The following is a 20,314-nucleotide window of genomic DNA, read 5'->3' on the forward strand; positions in this document are numbered from 1 at the left end:
TTGAAATTTAAGTAACTTCCCGATAAGCTACAAGAGTGAAACTTGGAATATAGTTCAGAACCCGATGACAATGCAATAATAAAAAAAAACTTCGATAGGTGGCGCATGGATCGACATATTCAATAATCGTATTTGTAGTCCGATTTGGCACATATTTGGAACACATAATACATACGAGAATAAAAAGAGACCTATGAAGAAAAATCGGCGCTAGGTGGCGCAAGGATCGATATATTCGAAAAAATCGTATTTGTGATTCGATTTGGCTCATAGTTGGAACATATATTACATACATTTCGGTGGAGTTCGAGGAGGGACAAGCATACGTGGCGCAGAGTCGATTGACTTAGATTGTAATAAATTGTCAGGAAAGAGTCCTTGTAAAAATGAGTCACTAAATGAACTAAATAGAATGAGAAATACTAGGCAATTAAATAAAGACTAAAAACTTGAAAATAAAATAATAAAAAAAAATTTTTAGTTAAATGGTTTTATTGAAAACAATACTTACATGAAGTAATAATAATACTAAAAGCTAGAAAATAATTAGGTATGTCCTAGGTACTAGTAGTCATCACACTCCTCATCAATCTAGGGCGTTGATGAGACAATTAAATAAAAGGGTTGGACGCGTCAAATTTCTATTACAGGTTATGCTACGCCTCACATTTTTAGAAATTCCACGCGCCCAACGCTTTTATTTAATTTTCTGATCAAAGCCCTAGATCGGTAACCAGCGCCAGCTATTCTCTGGAAAACTTCCTCCAAGTTATTAAGATGTTCATCAAATTTCTTTCCCAATAGGATGATGTCCCTTTCATCCGTACATGTTATAGTCATTATCCGGACATCTATAACGTCTAGAATAAACGTTGCTCCTGGAATCGGATATGCCAACATTGGGGCAGTGCACAAACGCTCTTTCAATGTTTGAAAAGCCACTCCTTGCTCCTTCTTCCGTTCAAAAGGTTTTTCTCTTTCAATGTTTGAAAAGCCACTTCTTGCTCCTTCTTCCATTCAAAAGGTTTTTCTTGTGAGCTCGTGGAGGATATGGGCTACGCTGACAAAGTTTGGTACAAATCGGCGGTAATATGTGCACAGCCCAAGGAAACTTCTTAATTCATGCAGGTTCTGTGATCTTGGCCAACCCTTTCCAGCTTCTATCTATTCATTCGCAGTACAGATGCCCCCCGTCGTTACCATGTGACCCAAAAACTTACTGCCTTCTTAAACAGTGACTTAGTTTCAAACCAGCGCCAGCTATTCTCTGGAAAACTTCCTCCAAGTTCTTAATATGTTCATCAAAGTTCTTTCCCAATACGATGATGTCGTCCAAGTACACCAAGCATGTTTTCCAATGTAGTCCTTTCAGTACCTGATCCATGAATCTATCAAAAGTAGCTGGTGCATTACCAAGTCCAAAAGGCATCACTGTAAATTGCCAAAGACCATCTCCTGTTTTCTCTTTGCCTTCCTCCTTCACCTCCACTTGCCAGTAGCCACTTTTCAGTCCAGTGTGGAAAACCATTTCGTGCTTCCGGTAGTCCACGCAAAGCCTCATTGTTCCATCCTTCTTCTTCACAAGTACCACCGGTGAGCTAAATAGACTAGCTGATAAGAGTGAAGCTTGACGGATCGGCCTCCCATCTCCAGTTTTAATTTGACGCTTCACAACGTTTAGTTTGAAACCATCGTGGACAAATATGTTTGCGTACTGTAGCAGCTGTTTTGCCTTATTCTGATAGTCTTCCTATAGCCCCTCCGTCCATGCCGTTATGTGATTTGAAAGATCAATCTTGCTAGTTGAAACGTTTTTATGGAGCTGTTCACAGTTAATAACTACTTCAGCCTATTGGCATCTTCCCAATATAGCTCCTTTGGTCAGTTTGAGTGGTGAATTGAACTCATTGAGTCCTCTTACCGGAATACGTACATCTTGTTTAGTCATAGCCAGGGTTTTTCCTATGAGTATTTTCGTTGTTGATTTGTTAGCTGCCTCGACAACCACCAAATTTGTTTGTCCCACAATCTCCATCTAACTTTGCCCAGATTACTGCCTCCGGTTTTGGTGGTATTTGATGATTCTCCTCCACCAGCACTGGTTTACTGCAGCCCCTTGGGGCTGACTCGCTTTAGTTTAGCGATTGAGTGGACTTGGAGATTTGCACATCTCCTTCAGGTCTGCGTTTACGACCACCTACATTGTTGGAACTATTAGGGTTGATACTACAATAACGTGCAATGTGCCCTGGCTTTCCATACTTAAAGCATTTGACGGCACCATCGTTTTTCCGCTGCGTTCCTTTTAAAGCTTCCAAAATTGTGTCTACCCAGTCCGGCTTTTCTACTTCTACACGATGAATTATTCAATAGCGAGGCAGTTTCCTGAGCCAAGGCATGTGATACCGTTTTTGCGAATGTAGGTTTTGAGCTTGCGTATGCCGCTCGCTTCGTTTCAACATCCCCTATTTCATCAAACGCTTGGGATTTTACCTTCAGAGAAAATGTCGAAGTAATTGGACGGTTCAATTGTAACTCCTGAATACGATCTTTTAACGCATCAATCTCGGTCTCCGTTTTATCTTGTCGACCACTGAACCCTTCCTGAAACTGCGTTAGTTTCTCTTCCATACGCGCTTTTACTTGTGCGGAGATCTGCGACGATACCTGCGCTGAAAATTGTGCCGACATTTCGGATGTACGTGCCTCTTCTGCTTCAATTTTAGATGTTATTTCTGACGACATCTCTGAGATACGTATCTCCTGTGATTCCACTTGGGATGCAGTTGGAATAGTAAAAGCCACCAAAATTTCGATTTTCATAGACTTTACTGTTCGTCGGCTTATTAATACTGTCACGGATATTGGCATCGCTGAGCTGTACCATCACTAAGGCGATGCTAAGGCCATGCCAAGCAGTATTTACGTCAATAACCAAATCATGTATACACATATATAAGGCAGCCGAAAGAGATGTCACACACAGATGCATTTACTTATGCGCCTATGTATGCGCGAGAGACTGTAAACTACAAACATTCACATCAATAATTCAATCATTATGTATCTACATAAACGAATAAATAATTGCGTCTACACATATGTACGTATACGAGCAGCGAAGCGGCAATGCACAAACACATGCATATATCTTATCTCAGTTGTCACAAGAGAGGGCAATAATTTTTGCACGTAGTTGTGACTGGCGATTTTGTAGCCGAAATAACTAGTAAGTTCTGGAAATCGAAGAGCCTAGAAGTATGCAGCGTAAACTATAAAAGCGGGGCAGGCGAGTAAGAAGTAATTCAGTTTGAGTTGAGCTATCAATCAGTTTGATTAAGCACGCGATCTGGCGGCCAATAGTAGAGTTTCATTTGAGTTATCAATCAGTTTGGTTATTAAGCCAGCGAGTAGCAAAGTATAAGTGTTATTGTGAAGTACTTAATAAAGGCCATTTTTCCATCATTCAATATTGGAGTTATTTATTCAACAGTTTAGTGATTCGAACTTAGCAGAGGATTGCAAATAAGAGGATTTGCGGCAGATTCGTTACGATTGGTGTCAGAAGAGGAATTGTTGAATAAATTCCAGAGGACAACAAGGACATGGCAAAGTTCAGTGAATTGAAGATCCAGCAACTAAAGAAGGAGTTGGAGAGCCGTGGATTGAATACAAGCGGCGTTAAACTTGAACTTCAGGCACGGCTACGAGAGGCAATGGAAGCAGAAGGAATTGATGTGGAAGAGTATGACTTTCATCTTGATGGCGAGGAAATAACAAAAATGGAAGAAACACCGCAGACAATGGCGAACACAGACCTGAACATGATATTGGCTGCAATATCTGCTCAAACATCGACAATGTCATCACAGATGGAATCTCAAGAGACACGTATAACATCAAAGATTGAAGCACAAGAAACGCATATGTCAGAAATGTCGACACAGATTACATCGAAGATGGAAGCACAAGAAACGCGTATGTCAGAAATGTCGACACAGATTACATCGAAGATGGAAGCACAAGAAACGCGTATGTCAGGAATGTCGACACAGATTACATCGAAGATGGAAGCACAAGAAACGCGTATATCCGAAATGTCGTCGCAAATGTCATCGCAGCTGGAATCGCAGGAGAACCGTATAACAGCGAAGATTGAAGCACAAGAGGCACGGATATCCGAAATGTCGGCTCAAATTTCAGCACAGATATCATCGCAGATCTCTGCTCAACTGGAAGAGCAAGAAGGACGTATTTCCTCGAAGTTGGAGGCGCAAGATACAAAAATTTTACAGTTTGAAGAAAAAATCGAGGCCGAGGTGGATGCTTTGAGAGGACGTATCGAGCAGTTGCAACTAAATCGCCCAGCAGTTTCAACTAGTAATTCAAAGGTAAAAACACCATCCTCTGACGATTCTGTTCCTTTCCAGGTCTTTAAGCTACAGTTTGAGAAGACCGCAGCAGTGAACAACTGGAATGTGGAAGATAAAGTTGCCGCACTCTTCGTAGCATTGAAAGGACCAGCTGCCGAAATCTTACAGACTATTCCAGAGTACGAACGGAACAGTTATGACGCATTGATGGCTGCTGTAGAACGGCGATACGGAAGCGAACACAGGAAACAGATATTTCAAATAGAACTGCAAAACCGCTACCAAAAAGCTAACGAGACTTTGCAGGAGTTTGCTTCGGACATTGAAAGATTGGCTCATCTTGCAAATGCGGATGCACCCGTAGAATACACGGAAAGAGTGAAGATTCAGAGCTTTATAAATGGCATAAGGGACGTCGAAACGAAGCGAGCCACATACGCGAACCCAAAGCAAACATTTTCTGAAACGGTATCCCATGCATTGACTCAGGAAACGGCGTCATTATTGAGTAAACCAGCATACAAAGCTCATCGTGTGGAAGTAGAAAGGCCAGAGTGGGTAGATACAATTTTGGAAGCTCTGAAGGGATCACAACAGAAAAATGCCGGAGTTATGAAATGTTTCAAGTGCGGTAACCCAGGTCACATTGCACGTCATTGCAGTAGCAATTCCAATAGTTCCAACAATGTGGGTGGCCGTAAACGCAGAGCTGAAGGAGACGAGCAAATCTCCAAATCCACTCAATCGTTAAACTAAAGCGAGTCAGCCGCAAGGGGCGACAGCTGGCTCCCTCAATTGAATGCCCCATAACCTCTATCTCGCAAATTGGAAGAATGTCAAGCAATCTTACTGTCGGAGGACATGTGGATGGAAAGGAACGTTTACTGACTGTAGATACGGGTGCATCCCATTCCATCATTCGATCAGATTTAGTCAACAAGAAGATAAGACCATTGCTTGGAGCAAGATTACGTACAGCCACGGGAGAGGACACCCAGGTAATTGGAGAAGTAGAATGTGAAGTAGCAATTGGGAACGTCTCGGTACTTCACAATTTTATAGTGGCAGGTATTGTTGATGAAATCATAATTGGAGTGGACTTCTTAATCAACCAAGGCATCAAGATCGATATGCAAAGCAAGACGATGCGATATAAGAACATGGATGTGCCACTTAATTTCGGCTACGAGAGAGGCTACAGCAGTAAACGAGTGCTGGTGGAAGAGAGTCAGCGAATACCACCAAAATCCGAAGCAGTCATCTGGGCAAAGGTTGATGGAGATTGTGGGACAAACAAATTGTGGGTTGTCGAAGCAGCAAACAAATCAGCACTAAACATACTTGTAGGAAAAACCCTGGCTATGACAAAACAAGATGGACGTATTCCGGTAAGAGTACTCAATGAGTTCAAGTCACCACTCAAACTGACTAAAGGAGCTATTTTGGGAAGATGCCAAGAGGCTGAAGTAGTTATTAACTGTGAACAGCTCCAGGAACACGTTTCAGCTAGTAATACTGATCTTTCAAATGACATCACGGCATGGACACAGGGGCTAGAGGAAGCATATCAGAGTAAGGCAAAACAACTGCTCCTAAAGTACGCGAACATATTTGACCAGGATGATTCTAAACCAGGCCGCACCAACGTTGTGAAACATCAAATTGACACTGGAGATGCGAGGCCGGTCCGTCAAGCTCCACGTAGTGTTCCACTGGCGAAGCGGGAAGTTGTGAGTCAAATCATTCAAGAAATGAGCGACAGCGGCGTCATCGAACCATCAGCTAGTCCATGGAGCTCACCGGTAGTACTTGTAAAAAAGAAGGATGGAAAAATGAGGTTTTGCGTGGACTACCGGAAGTTGAATGACGTAACAAAAAAGGATAGCTACCCATTGCCAAGAATTGACGACACTCTGGACTCGCTATCTGGTACGAAATGGTTTTCCACACTGGACTTGAAAAGCGGCTACTGGCAAGTGGAGGTGAAGGAGGAAGATAAAGAGAAAACAACCTTCAGTGTCGGTGATGGTCTTTGGCAATTTACAGTGATGCCTTTTGGACTTTGTAATGCACCAGCTACTTTTGAGAGACTCATGGACCAGGTACTGAAAGGACTACATTGGAAAACATGCTTGGTGTACCTGGACGACATCATCGTATTGGGCAAGAACTTTGATGAACATCTTAAGAACTTAGAGGAAGTTTTCCAGAGAATAGCTGGCGCTGGTCTGAAGTTAAGTCCTAAAAAGTGTGCGCTGTTTAAAAAGGAAGTCAATTATTTGGGTCACAAGGTAACGACAGAGGGCATCTGCACTGCGAACGAAAAAATAGAGGCTGTACAGGATTGGCCAAGACCACAGAACCTACATGAATTGAGAAGTTTTCTTGGGCTGTGCACATATTACCGCCGATTTGTACCAAATTTTTCCAGCGTAGCCCATAGCCTCCATGAGCTTACAAGAAAAAACAAAGCTTTTGAATGGAAGAAGGAGCAAGAAGTGGCTTTCCAAACATTGAAGGAGCGTTTGTGCACTGCCCCAATGTTAGCATATCCGATTCCAGGAGCAACATTTATTCTAGATACAGATGCAAGTGGATATGGTATAGGAGGCGTTTTATCACAACAGGTCGATGGACAGGAGAAGGTAGTTGCATATTACAGCCGTTCGATTGGAAAACCAGAGAGGAACTACTGTATTACGCGGAGAGAGCTGTTGGCATTGGTAGAGTGCATTAAACATTTTCACAAATACCTCTACGGCCAGCGATTCCGTGTCAGGACAGATCACGCAGCGTTGAAATGGCTTCTGCAATTCCGTAATCCGGAAGGACAATTGGCACGGTGGATCGAGCGACTACAAAGCTATGACTTTTCCATTGAGCATCGAAAGGGTAGTACCCATGGAAATGCTGATGCAATGTCACGAAGACCATGTAGTTTAGAATGCAAGCACTGTTCAAAGGCCGAGGCTAAAGAAGACATTATAGATGTCCGGCTAATGACTATAACGTGTACGGATGAATGGGACAAGGAACAACTAAGAAAGTGTCAGCTAGAAGATACAGATCTGTCACATGTTATGCAAGGGCTCGAACGAAACGAAAGACCAAGCAGAGAGGATATGTCAGCAGAGAGTCCCATTGCGAAGTCATATTGGGCACAGTGGAACAGTTTGGAATTGATATCCGGTTGGTTGCATCGAGTATGGGAGAGTGAGGATGGTCAATGCAAGAAGAAACTGATAGTTGTTCCCAGAAAGAGGATTCCTGACGTGCTCAGTGAGTTGCACAATGGTCCAAGTGGAGGCCATCTTGGAATCACGAAGACACTCGAGAAAATTAAGCAGAGATTCTATTGGGTTGGTTGCCGTCAGTCGGTCACCGAGTGGATTGCCAATTGCTAGGTATGCAACAGAGCGAAAGGGCCCAAAACCCGAAGTCGTGGCCAGATGAAGCAGTATATTTCAGGTGCACCATTTGAATGGATCGCCATGGATGTCGCAGGTCCATTTCCTACTAGCAACCGCGGAAACAAATACGTACTGGTGGTTATGGATTATTTCAGTAAATGGCCAGAGGTATACGCAATCCCAAACCAAGAAGCAGAAACAGTAGCAGAAGTGGTTAAAAACGAATGGGTTGCAAGGTATGGTGTACCAATGGAGTTACATTCTGACCAAGGCAGGAATTTTGAATCAGCTGTGTTCCAAGAACTGTGCAAGAAGTTGGGCATTCGAAAAACACGGACAACTGCATTGCATCCTCAGTCCGATGGTGTGGTGGAACGTTTCAATAGAACATTGGAGGAGCATTTAAGGAAAGTAGTCGACAAGTACCATAAGGACTGGGATACACACATATCATTATTCTTGATGGCCTACCGATCGGCAGTACATGACACAACGGGCCAAACTCCCGCAAAGGTAATTTTTGGCAATGGCCTTCGACTGCCAGCTGATTTGAAGTATGGGATAGATGCCGATGCGGAGAGGAATGTCAAGAAATCCACTGATGTCTTAGAAGAAGAGCTGAGAGAGATACACGATCTGGTAAGGCAACGAGCAAAGATTATGAGTGACAAGATGAAAGCGAGGTACGATAAAGCAATTAATTCGGAAGGGTTTCAGGAAGGAGATTTGGTGCTGCTATACAACCCACAACGAAAAAAAGGTTTGTCCCCGAAATTGCAGTGTAACTGGGAAGGCCCATACAAAGTTGTAAAACGGATCAACGATGTAGTGTACCGCATACAAACCACTACCAAACCACGAACCAAAATGAAAGTGGTTCATTTGGAGAGATTAGCAGCGTTTAGATCGAGAAATTTGTCTGATCGGGACGATCAGACTTAGGTGGAGGGCAGTGTCACGAATATTGGCATCGCTGAGCTGTACCATCACTAAGGCGATGCTAGGGCCATGCCAAGCAGTATTTACGTCAATAATCAAATCATGTATACACATATATAAGGCAGCCGAAAGAGATGTCACACACAGATGCATTTACTTCTGCGCCTATGTATGCGCGAGAGACTGTAAACTACAAACATTCACATCAATAATTCAATCATTATGTATCTACATAAACGAATAAATAATTGCGTCTACACATATGTACGTATACGAGCAGCGAAGCGGCAATGCCCAAACACATGCATATCTCTTATCTCAGTTGTCACAAGAGAGGGCAATAATTTTTGCACGTAGTTGTGGCTGGCGATTTTGTAGCCGAAATAACTACTAAGTTCTGGAAATCGAAGAGCCTAGAAGTATGCAGCGTAAACTATATAGCGGGGCAGGCGAGTAAGAAGTAATTCAGTTTGAGTTGAGCTATCAATCAGTTTGATTAAGCACGCGATCTGGCGGCCAATAGTAGAGTTTCATTTGAGTTATCAATCAGTTTGGTTATTAAGCCAGCGAGTAGCAAAGTATAAGTGTTATTGTGAAGTACTTAATAAAGGCCATTTTTCCATCATTCAATATTGGAGTTATTTATTCAACAGTTTAGTGATTCGAACTTAGCAGAGGATTGCAAATAAGAGGATTTGCGGCAGATTCGTTACAATACGAACACTTGCTTGTGCTTTCCCTTTTGAAAAAAAAAAACAACAGTGTCAGTTCTAGCACAAGCAAAAAACGAAAAGCGAAAGAAATGAAATGCCGTAAACAGTCGCGCTTTCGTATATTTAATTATTGATATTACTGCGGCTTTCCTCAGTTCCCAGAGTCGCTGTAAAATCAATGGTGTTGATTTTAACAGTCACAAAAATTAACAGTCTCAAAAAGCAGCAGTCGTGAAACATGAAAATCAACGCTTTTTGCAAACTGCAAACGACTGATATTTTGCGTTTGGTTATGATTTTTGTTTACTAAGACGAGGCGATACATCGTTGTACTTAATACGCTGTACTTAAGTATGTATATATGTACATGCATTTCAAGTATATTAAAAACAAGTAAGGAAGGCTAAGTTCGGGTGTAACCGAACATTACATACTCAGCCGAGAGCTTTGGAGACAAAAGAAGGGGAAAACACCATGTAGGAAAATGAACCTAGGGTAACCCTGGAATGTGTTTGTATGACATTGGTATCAAATGGAAGGTATTAAAGAGTATTTTAAAATGGAGTGGGCCATAGTTCTATAGGTGGACGCCATTTCGGGATATCGCCATAAAGGTGGAACAGGGGTGACTCTAGAATGTGCTTGTTTTAAAAGGGAGTGATCCTTAGTTGTACATGTGAAGGTGTTTTCGAGTTATCGACCAAAATGTGGACCCGGGTGACCCAGAACATCATCTGTCGGGTACCGCTAATTTATTTATATATGTAATACAATGAACAGTATTCCTGTAAAGATTCCAAGGGCTTTTGATTTCGCCCTGCAGAACTTTTTCATTTTATTCTACTTAATATGGGTGGTGTCACACCCATTTTACAAAGTTTTTTCTAAAGTTATATTTTGCGTCAATAAACCATTTTTTTTATTTATTTATAAACCAATCGAATTACAATGTTTCATCCCTTTTTTCATATTTGGTATAGAATTTTTTTATTTTTCGTAATTTTCGATATCGAAGTGGGCGTGGTCATAGTCGGATTTCGGCCATTTTTTGTGCCAAGATAAAGTGAGTTCAGATAAGTACGTGAACTAAGTTTAGTAAAGATATATCGATTTTTGCTCAAGTTATCGTGTTAAGGGCCGAGCGGAAGGACAGACGGTCGACTGTATAAAAACTGGGCGTGGCTTCAACCGATTTCGCCCATTTTCACAGGAAACAATTATCTCGAATCTACGCTCCTACCAAATTTCACAAGGATTGTTTAATTTTTCTTCGACTTATGGCATTAAACGTATTCTAGACAAATTAAATGAAAAAGGGCGGAGCCACGCCCATTTTGAAATTTTCTTCTATTTTTGTATTTTGTTGCACCATGTAATTACTGGAGTAATATTGACATAATTTACTTATATACTGTAAAGATAATAAATTTTTTGTTAAAATTTGACTTTTAAAATTTTTTTAAAAAAGTGGGCGTGTTCTTCATCCGATTTAGCTAATTTTTATTTAGCACATATATAGTAACATTAGTAACGTTCCTGCCAAATTTCATCATTTTATCTTCAATGACTGCCGAATTACAGTTTGCAAAACTTTTAAATTACCTTATTTTAAAAGTGGGCGGTGCCACGACTATTGTCCAAAACTTTACTATTTTTCTATTCTACGTCATAAGGTCAACCCACCTACCAAGTTTCATCGCTTTGTCCGTCTTTGGTAATGAATTATCGCACTTTTTGGATTTTTCGAAATTTTCGATATCGAAAAAGTGGGCGTGGTTATAGTCCGATTTCTGAGATGAGTGCCCAGGAACCTACATACCGAATTTCATCAAGATACCTCAAAATTTACTCAAGTTATCGTGTTTACGGCCGGACGAACGGACGAACGGACGGACATGGCTAAATCAATTTTTTTTTTCGCCCAGATCATTTTGATATATAGAAGTCTATATCTATCTAGATTAGTTTATGCCGTTACGGATTACCGTTATGCGAACAAATTTAATATACTCTGTGAGCTCTGCTCAGCTGAGTATAAAAATAGAATATATGAGATATTTCTGCATACATATATACATGGTGTATATTTTTTTGAAAAATTTTAAATTTACATTCATGTAATGTTTTTAATTAAAATATAAATAAATAAATAATAAAACAGATTACATGAATTTAAAGCAAGCACGAAACTACAAATTTATTATCAAATAAAATTTTAGTTCTTTTTTCAATTGTCTGCAAAATCATTCCTCCAATTGTTGTTACCAGTTCCCGCCTTGAGTCGTTAACAATGTTTTCAGTTTTAATTTTTAGTTTCATAAAAATTTGCATAGTGTAGTTGCTCTTCCTGAAATTTTTTGATCGTTTTTTGATGATTAGCCTACCGCACAAAATCATACTATACATATTTTTAAATATGTGCTTTTAGCAGCAATATTAACCACCAAATAAAAAAAGATACCGTTACAATTACTGAGAAGTAAACGCAAAACTAACTCCTTCCTGTGTTTGGATGTACATGTACAGCGTATTACGTACAACGCTGTATCGCCTCGTCTTAGAAACAAAAATCATAACCAAATGCAAAATATCAGTCGCTTGCAGTTTTCAAAAAGCGTTAATTTTCATGTTTAACGGCTGCTGCTTTTTGAGACTGTTAATTTTTGCGACTGTTAAAATCAAAACCATTGATTTTACAGCGACTGTGGGCACTGAGGAAGCCGCAGTAATATCAATAATTAAATATACGAAGGCGCGACTGTTTACGGCATTTCATTTCTTTCACTTTTCGTTGTTTGCTTGAGCTAGAACTGATACTGTTGTTTTTCTCAAAAGCGCAATCACAAGCAAAATCGAATAACATGGCAGCTCACACATTTTTTTAAACACTGGCTATATATGTATTTTGTAGCTCGGATTTATTGCCAGTAGTTGTCAATCCACGCGCTTCCAACTCCTTTTTTAGTTGCTGAATCTTCAATTCAGTCAACTTGGCCATGTTATTCTTGCCCTCTGGATTTTATTCAACAATTCCTCTTCTGACACCAATTGTAACGAACCTTTGGGAAATTCCTGATAATTATACACCTTCCGCTAATGTTCGAATGGCTGAGCTGTCGAATAAATAATTCCAATATTCAGTATTGCAAAATGGTCTTTATTTAGCCTATTTGGGAGTAGTACTTTACAATTATACTTCACTAATAGCTTGTTTAAATCAAACTGATTGATTATCGCTTGCACCGCGCTGCTTTCATACTTTCAGTTAGACCTTTCACGTATATGCCTTCTGGAACAGTTGTACCTATGTATATGCGTGTGTATGTGTGAGTAACAGCTTCTGCTCTTATCTGCTGACTACATATGTGTATGTGAAATAATCTCTTCGCTTCGCGCTGCTGATTATGTGTGTGGAATGTTCTTCGTTGCCTTGCACATAAGTGTGGCTGCTTCCTTTAATGTGTACATGTACATAAGTGTGGCTGCTTGCTTTTCTTTTTATTGCGATTTACTAACATCATAGTGATGCGAATATTCGCCACTATATATTATAATCAAATAAAATTATTTAAGCAGATTATTAACATTGGCAAACGTTTTTATATCTAATATTTTTATGTAATGCAGCGCAAGAATTTTTTCTCAAAAGAATAAAATATTTCTAAAGCAAAATTATATTACATAATAGTTTCACTGAACTTTCAACTGACTGACTGGTGTCCCGTATAAACGGATGCTTTTTTTGCGATTTTTCACAAATACAAATATTTCTAGAACAAGCTTCTATTTTTATTTCGACATGTACCACACAATATTAATGCACTAAATACTTTGTTTTAAAAGGTTATATTTTTCCTTGTTCGTTAAGGTTTTAAAATGAAAACAATTTGCTCGATTTGTCCCGTACCAATCCATTGTGGCTTAAATGACCATGTTCTGCGGCCAAAAGTAAATTTTTTTAGTTTCGAATTTTTGGCAAATTATATTTTCTCTGAATGGGGAATAAACCTTATATTGCGAATACATACTTTTTTTGCTCTCTGGCAACTCTAGTACAAAGGTAACCGGCTGAAGATAACCGTTCTTTGAACGTTAATTTTGCGATTTTTATTGTGCGAAAATTAGTTAAGCTTAAAATTGTGCTAAAGGAAAATTTTTACAGATAAATCTGTTGTTTAAAATGGAAAATAATCGTGAAGGTGTGTACAACAATGTGTATAAGTGCAAAAACAATACAAGCAACATATACTTAAAATTTCGCAGTAGTTATGTGTTAGCTAAAATTATGTGGGTTTAAAAATGTTGCTCGGGTTTCGTAAAGTAGAAGTTGTGGGGTACGACTGGCATATCAAGATCAAAAACGGAGATATGTTTAATGTGTTTCTGCTCACATGCAACCCAAAAATGGAAGAAAAATGGACGAAATTTACAAAATATGATCACGTACGAAAGTCACTGTCTAGGAATGGATATTGTATTTGCATTGTCTAATGTTTCGCATAAAGGTCGACCTACAGTGAGTTATTCTGAAGGAAGTGAGTGGCAAAAGCGGAGATTAGCATCAGAAGTTTGCTCTCAGCAATCAGATAACACATCTCTTTGGTTACATGCGGCATCAATTTCTACACGTGCATCGAAGGACAATGACTTAAAATATGTTTTGACCGTAGCAAATGCTATAAAAGAGATCGCATGTCGCATGGCAGAAAAAATAGCAGGGAGATTCATCTGATCTCCTTTTATCTAGTATGCACTTGTCAAAGAGGATGTATTCAACAAAAAAACAAACTTTTCCACCTGAAATAGTTTCACTTTGGAAATCTCCCCCTAATGAGCTTGACGATGATAAGCCTACAACATCACGTCAGGCATTAGAAGAATTAGATGAAATATGTTCCGACGATAATGAAGATATGGACAATACTTGCTTCTCGATTGCACTATAGGAAGAAGAAGAATCGTGGGATTAGATCAAGGTGGGACTCTACCTGACACAAAAAACAACAATTTGCATGCTTTTACTACTCACTCAAAAATGGAGCAACAAAAAAAAACTCGACTAATACTTTTAAATATAATATCAATCTTTTTGAATAAATCGTTTTTGAATAGCCTTAAGTGTTTCATTTTATTTTACATACAACTTAATTAGCGATATCTCGAAAAATAACAGATTTATGGAAAGATTTTAAGAAATATGTAGGTCAAAAAAGTTTTTAAATAATATACCTACTCGTAAGAATGATTTAAAAAAAAGCCGTGGCAGTGATCAAATCCCGCCCATTTTTTTAGGGGGGTGCCAGATTTGTGTGTGCAAATTTTCAAGCTTCTATCTCCTTTGGTTGATTTTTGGCCGCAGAACATGGTCATTTAAGCCATAGTGCAATCGTGGAATACTCCAGTAGCTATTATTAAGAAGAACAGGTGGAATATTATCACCTTCGCTGGGTGTTTTAACGCTGACTCCGTTTAAGATGACGTGGACGACTTCCCTCTAGAATCTGAGCACTCTCTGAACATTGGTTACCAGGTCGTGAAAACGTTTAGGGAAACAGCGAAGTCGATCGTCAATATACATTTTTTCATCGCCAAATATATGGGAAAAGCTATAGAAGCTACACAACATCTTCAACCGATTTTGAAGTCCATGCAAAGATTTTCAAAAGATTCGAGCGGAATCTCACAGTGAAAACTCATCTGCCTTACAGATGCCGTGCGGAGTCGACATAAAACAAGTAGGTCCTGTTCCGTCAATTTGTGGGAAAAATTAAAAAAAGGAGCACGACGCAAATTGGAAGTGAAGCTCGGCCTAAAATCTCTTCGGAGGTATCACGCCTTACACTTATTTTTATTTTATTAGTTGCGTTCAGAAGAAGTAGTGTGTAAATTTCATTACAATACATTTCTATAAATGGAAGTTATTGCAAAAAAAAAAAAACGTGTGATGATGACCCCTCGGGCAACAAGGCTGACGGATAGACCGATGAGTGGATGAGCAATGGCAACATAAACTTTTTTTCGGTTGAGACTACCGATTTTTTCGATTGACTAAAGTAGGACATCAAAGAATATCGCTAAGCGATATCGCTGGCTCTGAGAATCGAACCTTGAATCCTTTATCAATAGGTCGATAAAACAAAAACAATGGAAAATGAATAATAAAAAGGAAACACAATTTTCCAAATAAAAACACTTCAAGTTTTGCTTACAAGGCAGAAATACAAAGGTGTCTTGAGCGTTTTCATGCGACTGAATATCTACCGCGGTTTGCTGCAAGAGCAAATTCCTTGGACACGATATATTTGCAAACACGTTTTTTTATACGTCCTTCTTTTCTACGGCCTGAGTCTGATTTTTTCCTATATATTTATTCTACTTATTAGTAATTAAAATTTTTGGTAAAAGTCTAGTAGAGGGGTCGACTGCTAATACGCTACCAAAAATATCGAGAGAGGTATCAAAAGACGCGTATTGACCGCGAGTCTTTTTTCGGTTTTTCGTTGATATCTTTTGAATGACTTAACATTTTTATTTTCCGCCTTCGGACTATTAATACTTGATGTCAAGACGCGTCGTTTGACATCTCTCGATATTTTTGGTAGCGTATTAGCAGTCGACCCCTCAACTAGACTATTACCCAATATTTTATTATAATGTGACGAATATTAGCAACATTAAGGGATAATATCATCTCTAAGCCGATACTAAGCAGTCATTGGTATGTACATAAACAAATCAATCATTATGTCTACACATATGCACATACAAGCAGCGGAGAGATACGCACAAACACATGCATATATCTGAGATACTAACAAAAGTATGCAATCATTGGTGGAAGAATTAATCACATAAACACACGCATATTGCTATGCGAGAAGCTATAAACGTGCATCTGTAGTTTATAGCTGGTAACTAAGTAGTAAATTCTAGAAGAAATGCCTAGAAGTATGCGAACGAAGAACCCGAAGAGTATAAAAGCAGCACAAGCTGAGGCATGAGCAACTCAGTTTATTTTAAACACGCTATCAGCTGCGAAGTGAAGTTTAATTGTGAAGTACTTTCAAAGCAGTCTAATAAAGACCATTTTGTAATACAGAATATTGGAGTGTTTTATTCAACAGTTTAGCGATACGAACGTTAGCAGAAGGTTGCAAATAAGCGGAATTGCACTAAATTCGTTACAATTGGTGTCAGACGAGGAATTGTTGAATAAATTCCGAAGATTTCAAATACAACAATGACATGGCAAAGTGGAGTGAATGAAGATCCAGCAGCTGAAGGAGTTGGAGAGCCGTGGATTGAATACAACCGGCAATAAACTCGAACTTCATGCACGACTACGAGAGGCAATGGAAGCAGAAGGAATTAACGTGGAAGAGTATGTCTTTCATCTTGATGGCGATGAAACAACAAAATTGGAGGAGAAATATGAAACACCACAGACAATGGCGAACACAGACTTAAACAAGATATCAGCTGCAATATCTGCACAAACGTCGACAGTAACATCCAAGATGGAAACTCAACTGGAAGAACAGAAGACATATATGGCATCCCAACTAGAATCGCAGGAGACACGCATAACATCTAAGATGGAAGAACAATAGGAGCGCTTATCATTGCAGGTAGCACAAATGTCTTCGCAGTTAGAAGCACAGGAAGCAAGGGTAACATCAAAGCTGGAAGCGCAGGATGCAAAAAGCGCTCAATTTCAGGCAGAAGTCGATGATTTAAAAGGTCGTATGGAGCAGTTGCAACTAAATAGCCCAGCAGTTTCAGCGAGTAATCGAAAGGTAAAAACACCATCCTTTGACGGTTCTGTTCCTTTCCAGATGTTTAAGCTACAGTTTGAAAAGACCGCAACAGTGAACAACTGGAATGCTGAAGATAAAATTGGTGCATTGTTCGTGGCTTTAAAAGGACCAGCTGCGGAAATCTTACAGACCATCCCAGAGTACGAACGGAACAGTTATGAAGCATTGATGGTTGAAAGCCTGGCAAAAATCAAAAATTTCATGAAAGCGTTCGATAAACCTAATACATGTATTTAGTAGAGAATTTTCCAGGGATTATAATAATAATAATAATACCCAACGGATTAAACCCTCCAAAGCCCGCCCGACCGGCGCGAGGGGCGCATCCGCATGACGCACGGATTTGTTATTGCCGAGTTGTTGATAGGCGGAGGTTTGTTAAGCGTCGAGATCTAAAACTGCTCAGCTACAGAATAAAAATCATCAGCTGAGTACTATACATAACAGTTAGAAATTACATAGAAATTATACATATATATACTACGTTGTTAAATAAGTGAACATTTTTAATTTATTTGATTTTTTTTTTTTTTTGTTAAGAGTTAAGATAGGATAAGACAGTTTTCTTTATGGTAAAAAGTGAATCCGTTATATCAAATGAATTAGAATGAGTGTTAAAATCATGACACAAACACCGAAAAGATTCATTTAATTCGAAATTAGTTCTACACTGCCTCAAAAGAAGAGGTTTGTAATGTCTTGACACCCGTGATGGGACGTTGAAATTTACTTCGTTCAAAAGAATTGGACTAGAAATCAGTCCATTCAGGAGTTTAGCCATAAATATAACGCCTAGCATTTCTCTACGACTTGCAAGAGTTGGAAGATTGATAAGCTTTAACCGACTAGTATAAGGTGGAAGATTATACGCAGAGTCCCACTGAAAATTCCTTAAAGAGAAAAGTAGAAATTGCTTTTGTATTGATTCAAGTCTATCTGCATGAACTCGATATTGTGGATTCCAGACTATTGATCCGTATTCTAGTATCGGTCTAACTAAGGTGATGAAAAGGGCTTTAGTTACATAAGGGTCACTAAATTCTTTGGACCACCGTTTCACGTATGAAAGAACACCTCTAGCCTTATTGACAGTAGCATTAATATGAAGGTTGAAACTAAGTTTAGCATCTATCGTGACTCCCAAGTCCTCAAAATAGTTTACTGATAGAAGACAAAAATTATTAATTACGTAAGAGGCTGCTGGCAAAGATCTTCGAGATAGGCACATGAATTTGCATTTATTGAGGTTCAGCGGCATTGAATTTACGTTGCACCAAGTAACTAGGCAGTTTAAATCCCCTTGAAGCAAGGGACGTTCTTCGATAGACGCATAAGACCTAAAAAGTTTTACATCATCAGCATACATTAAGATTTTGGAATATTTTATAGTGGTACAGATATCATTAATAAATATCAAGAACAGAATTGGACCAAGGTGGCTGCCTTGTGGGACGCCAGAGGGAACATCGATGACATTTGAAAAAGTATTTTTAAAAATAACTTTTTGCGTTCGACCGCAGAGATACGACGAGATCCACTGGGTGAGACCAGGTTGGAAGCCAAGCCGATCCAGCTTGTAGATAAGTAAGGAGTGGGATACTTTGTCAAATGCTTTACTGAAATCAGTATAAATAACATCTGTGTGAAGATTTTCTCTAAATCCCTTAGAAACATGAGTTGCGAATTCAAGTAGATTAGTAATGGTAGATTTGCCTTTACAGAATCCGTGTTGCGGTTCTGCAATCAAAGTAGAAATGGAAAATGTTAGCTGATTGGTAACGATAGCTTCAAACAACTTTGGGATGGCCGACAACTTTGCTATTCCTCGATAGTTCTCTACACACGACCTACTACCACTTTTGTGAAGGGGTATGAGAAAAGATTCCTTCCAAGCAGAAGGAAAGACTCCACGTTTTAGGGACATATTGAATAAATCAGTTAGAGGCTGATAAATGTGCTCAGCGCATTTTTTAAGAAAACAAGTGGGAATTAAATCAGGACCGTACTTGAAAGATTCTTTCAAAGACGTTAAATATGAAAAAACTTCATCCGGATATATTTCTGGAATATTAATGGTGTTGAGTGAGTTAAGCTGAAATGGATATTCATTTGAAAAAGTATTAAATTCATTGGAATAGTTGGACTTGAAAAATTGTGCAAAGAAGTTAGCAATATCTTGATCGTCGCTAGACAAATCACCCTGGTATTTTAAAGCAGAGGGAAACCCTTTAACCCTACGTTTAGAGTTCACGAAATTATAGAAAGCTTTCGGATTGCAAGTTATTTTCCTTTTCATCTTACAGATGTACGTATTATAGCACTTTTTGTTTAATTCAAAATATTTATGACGCAAAATAGAGTAATGCAAGTAATCGGAGTGAGAGCCCGACCTTTTGTATAATTTGAAGAAGCGAGATTTTCTGTTTTTTAAGGACTTCAGCTCTTTAGTGAACCATATTTGGACGGATTCGGTAGACACACGTTTTCGCTTAGGTACGTGTTTTTCCAAAATACCGTAAATGGTGGTATAAAAGTCAGAAACATTTTTGTCAATATCAACACCATATTTGGGCCAAGCCACTGTAGATAAAGTTTGATTAAGTTTACTAAAATTAGCCTTCGCGAATTGAAATCTGAAACTAGAGTCGTATTTAGTAGCAATGCTACTCGGAGAATTTCTTTCGAATTCGTATGCTATTTCCAGGGAAGGATGGTAAGGGTCTTCAGGTACAGTAAGAGGTTCACCCCGGCTTAGAGTATATTTTGATGTATCATCGACAAATACCAAATCAAGGGTCCTCCCGAACATGTTAGGAATTATATTTATCTGTTTCAGGCAAAGTTCAGTTATTTCGGCTAAAAATTCGTTGTTGGACAGGTTAGAAGAAATAGGTACAATATTCTGATCAGATATGGTCCATAATACATGCGGGATATTAAAGTCACCCAGGACTATCATCGAATCAATGGGCTTCATCAATGAATTAACAATTTTGAGCAGGGAAATATGATCCATATACACCGAAGGATCAGAAGATGGTGGGATATAGCAGACCGCGATA

General features: G+C 39.1%; 1 protein-coding gene across 4 annotated transcripts in view; it reads right to left on the reverse strand.

Annotated features, from left to right (window-relative positions):
- Positions 1 to 20,314, reverse strand: part of LOC137236902 (uncharacterized) — an 844,598-nt gene that overhangs the window by 523,295 nt on the left and 300,989 nt on the right. The gene's annotated exons all lie outside the window — the stretch shown is intronic.

Source organism: Eurosta solidaginis, chromosome 1 (genome assembly GCF_040869045.1).
Source record: "Eurosta solidaginis isolate ZX-2024a chromosome 1, ASM4086904v1, whole genome shotgun sequence".
NCBI classification, from domain to species: Eukaryota; Metazoa; Arthropoda; class Insecta; order Diptera; family Tephritidae; genus Eurosta; species Eurosta solidaginis.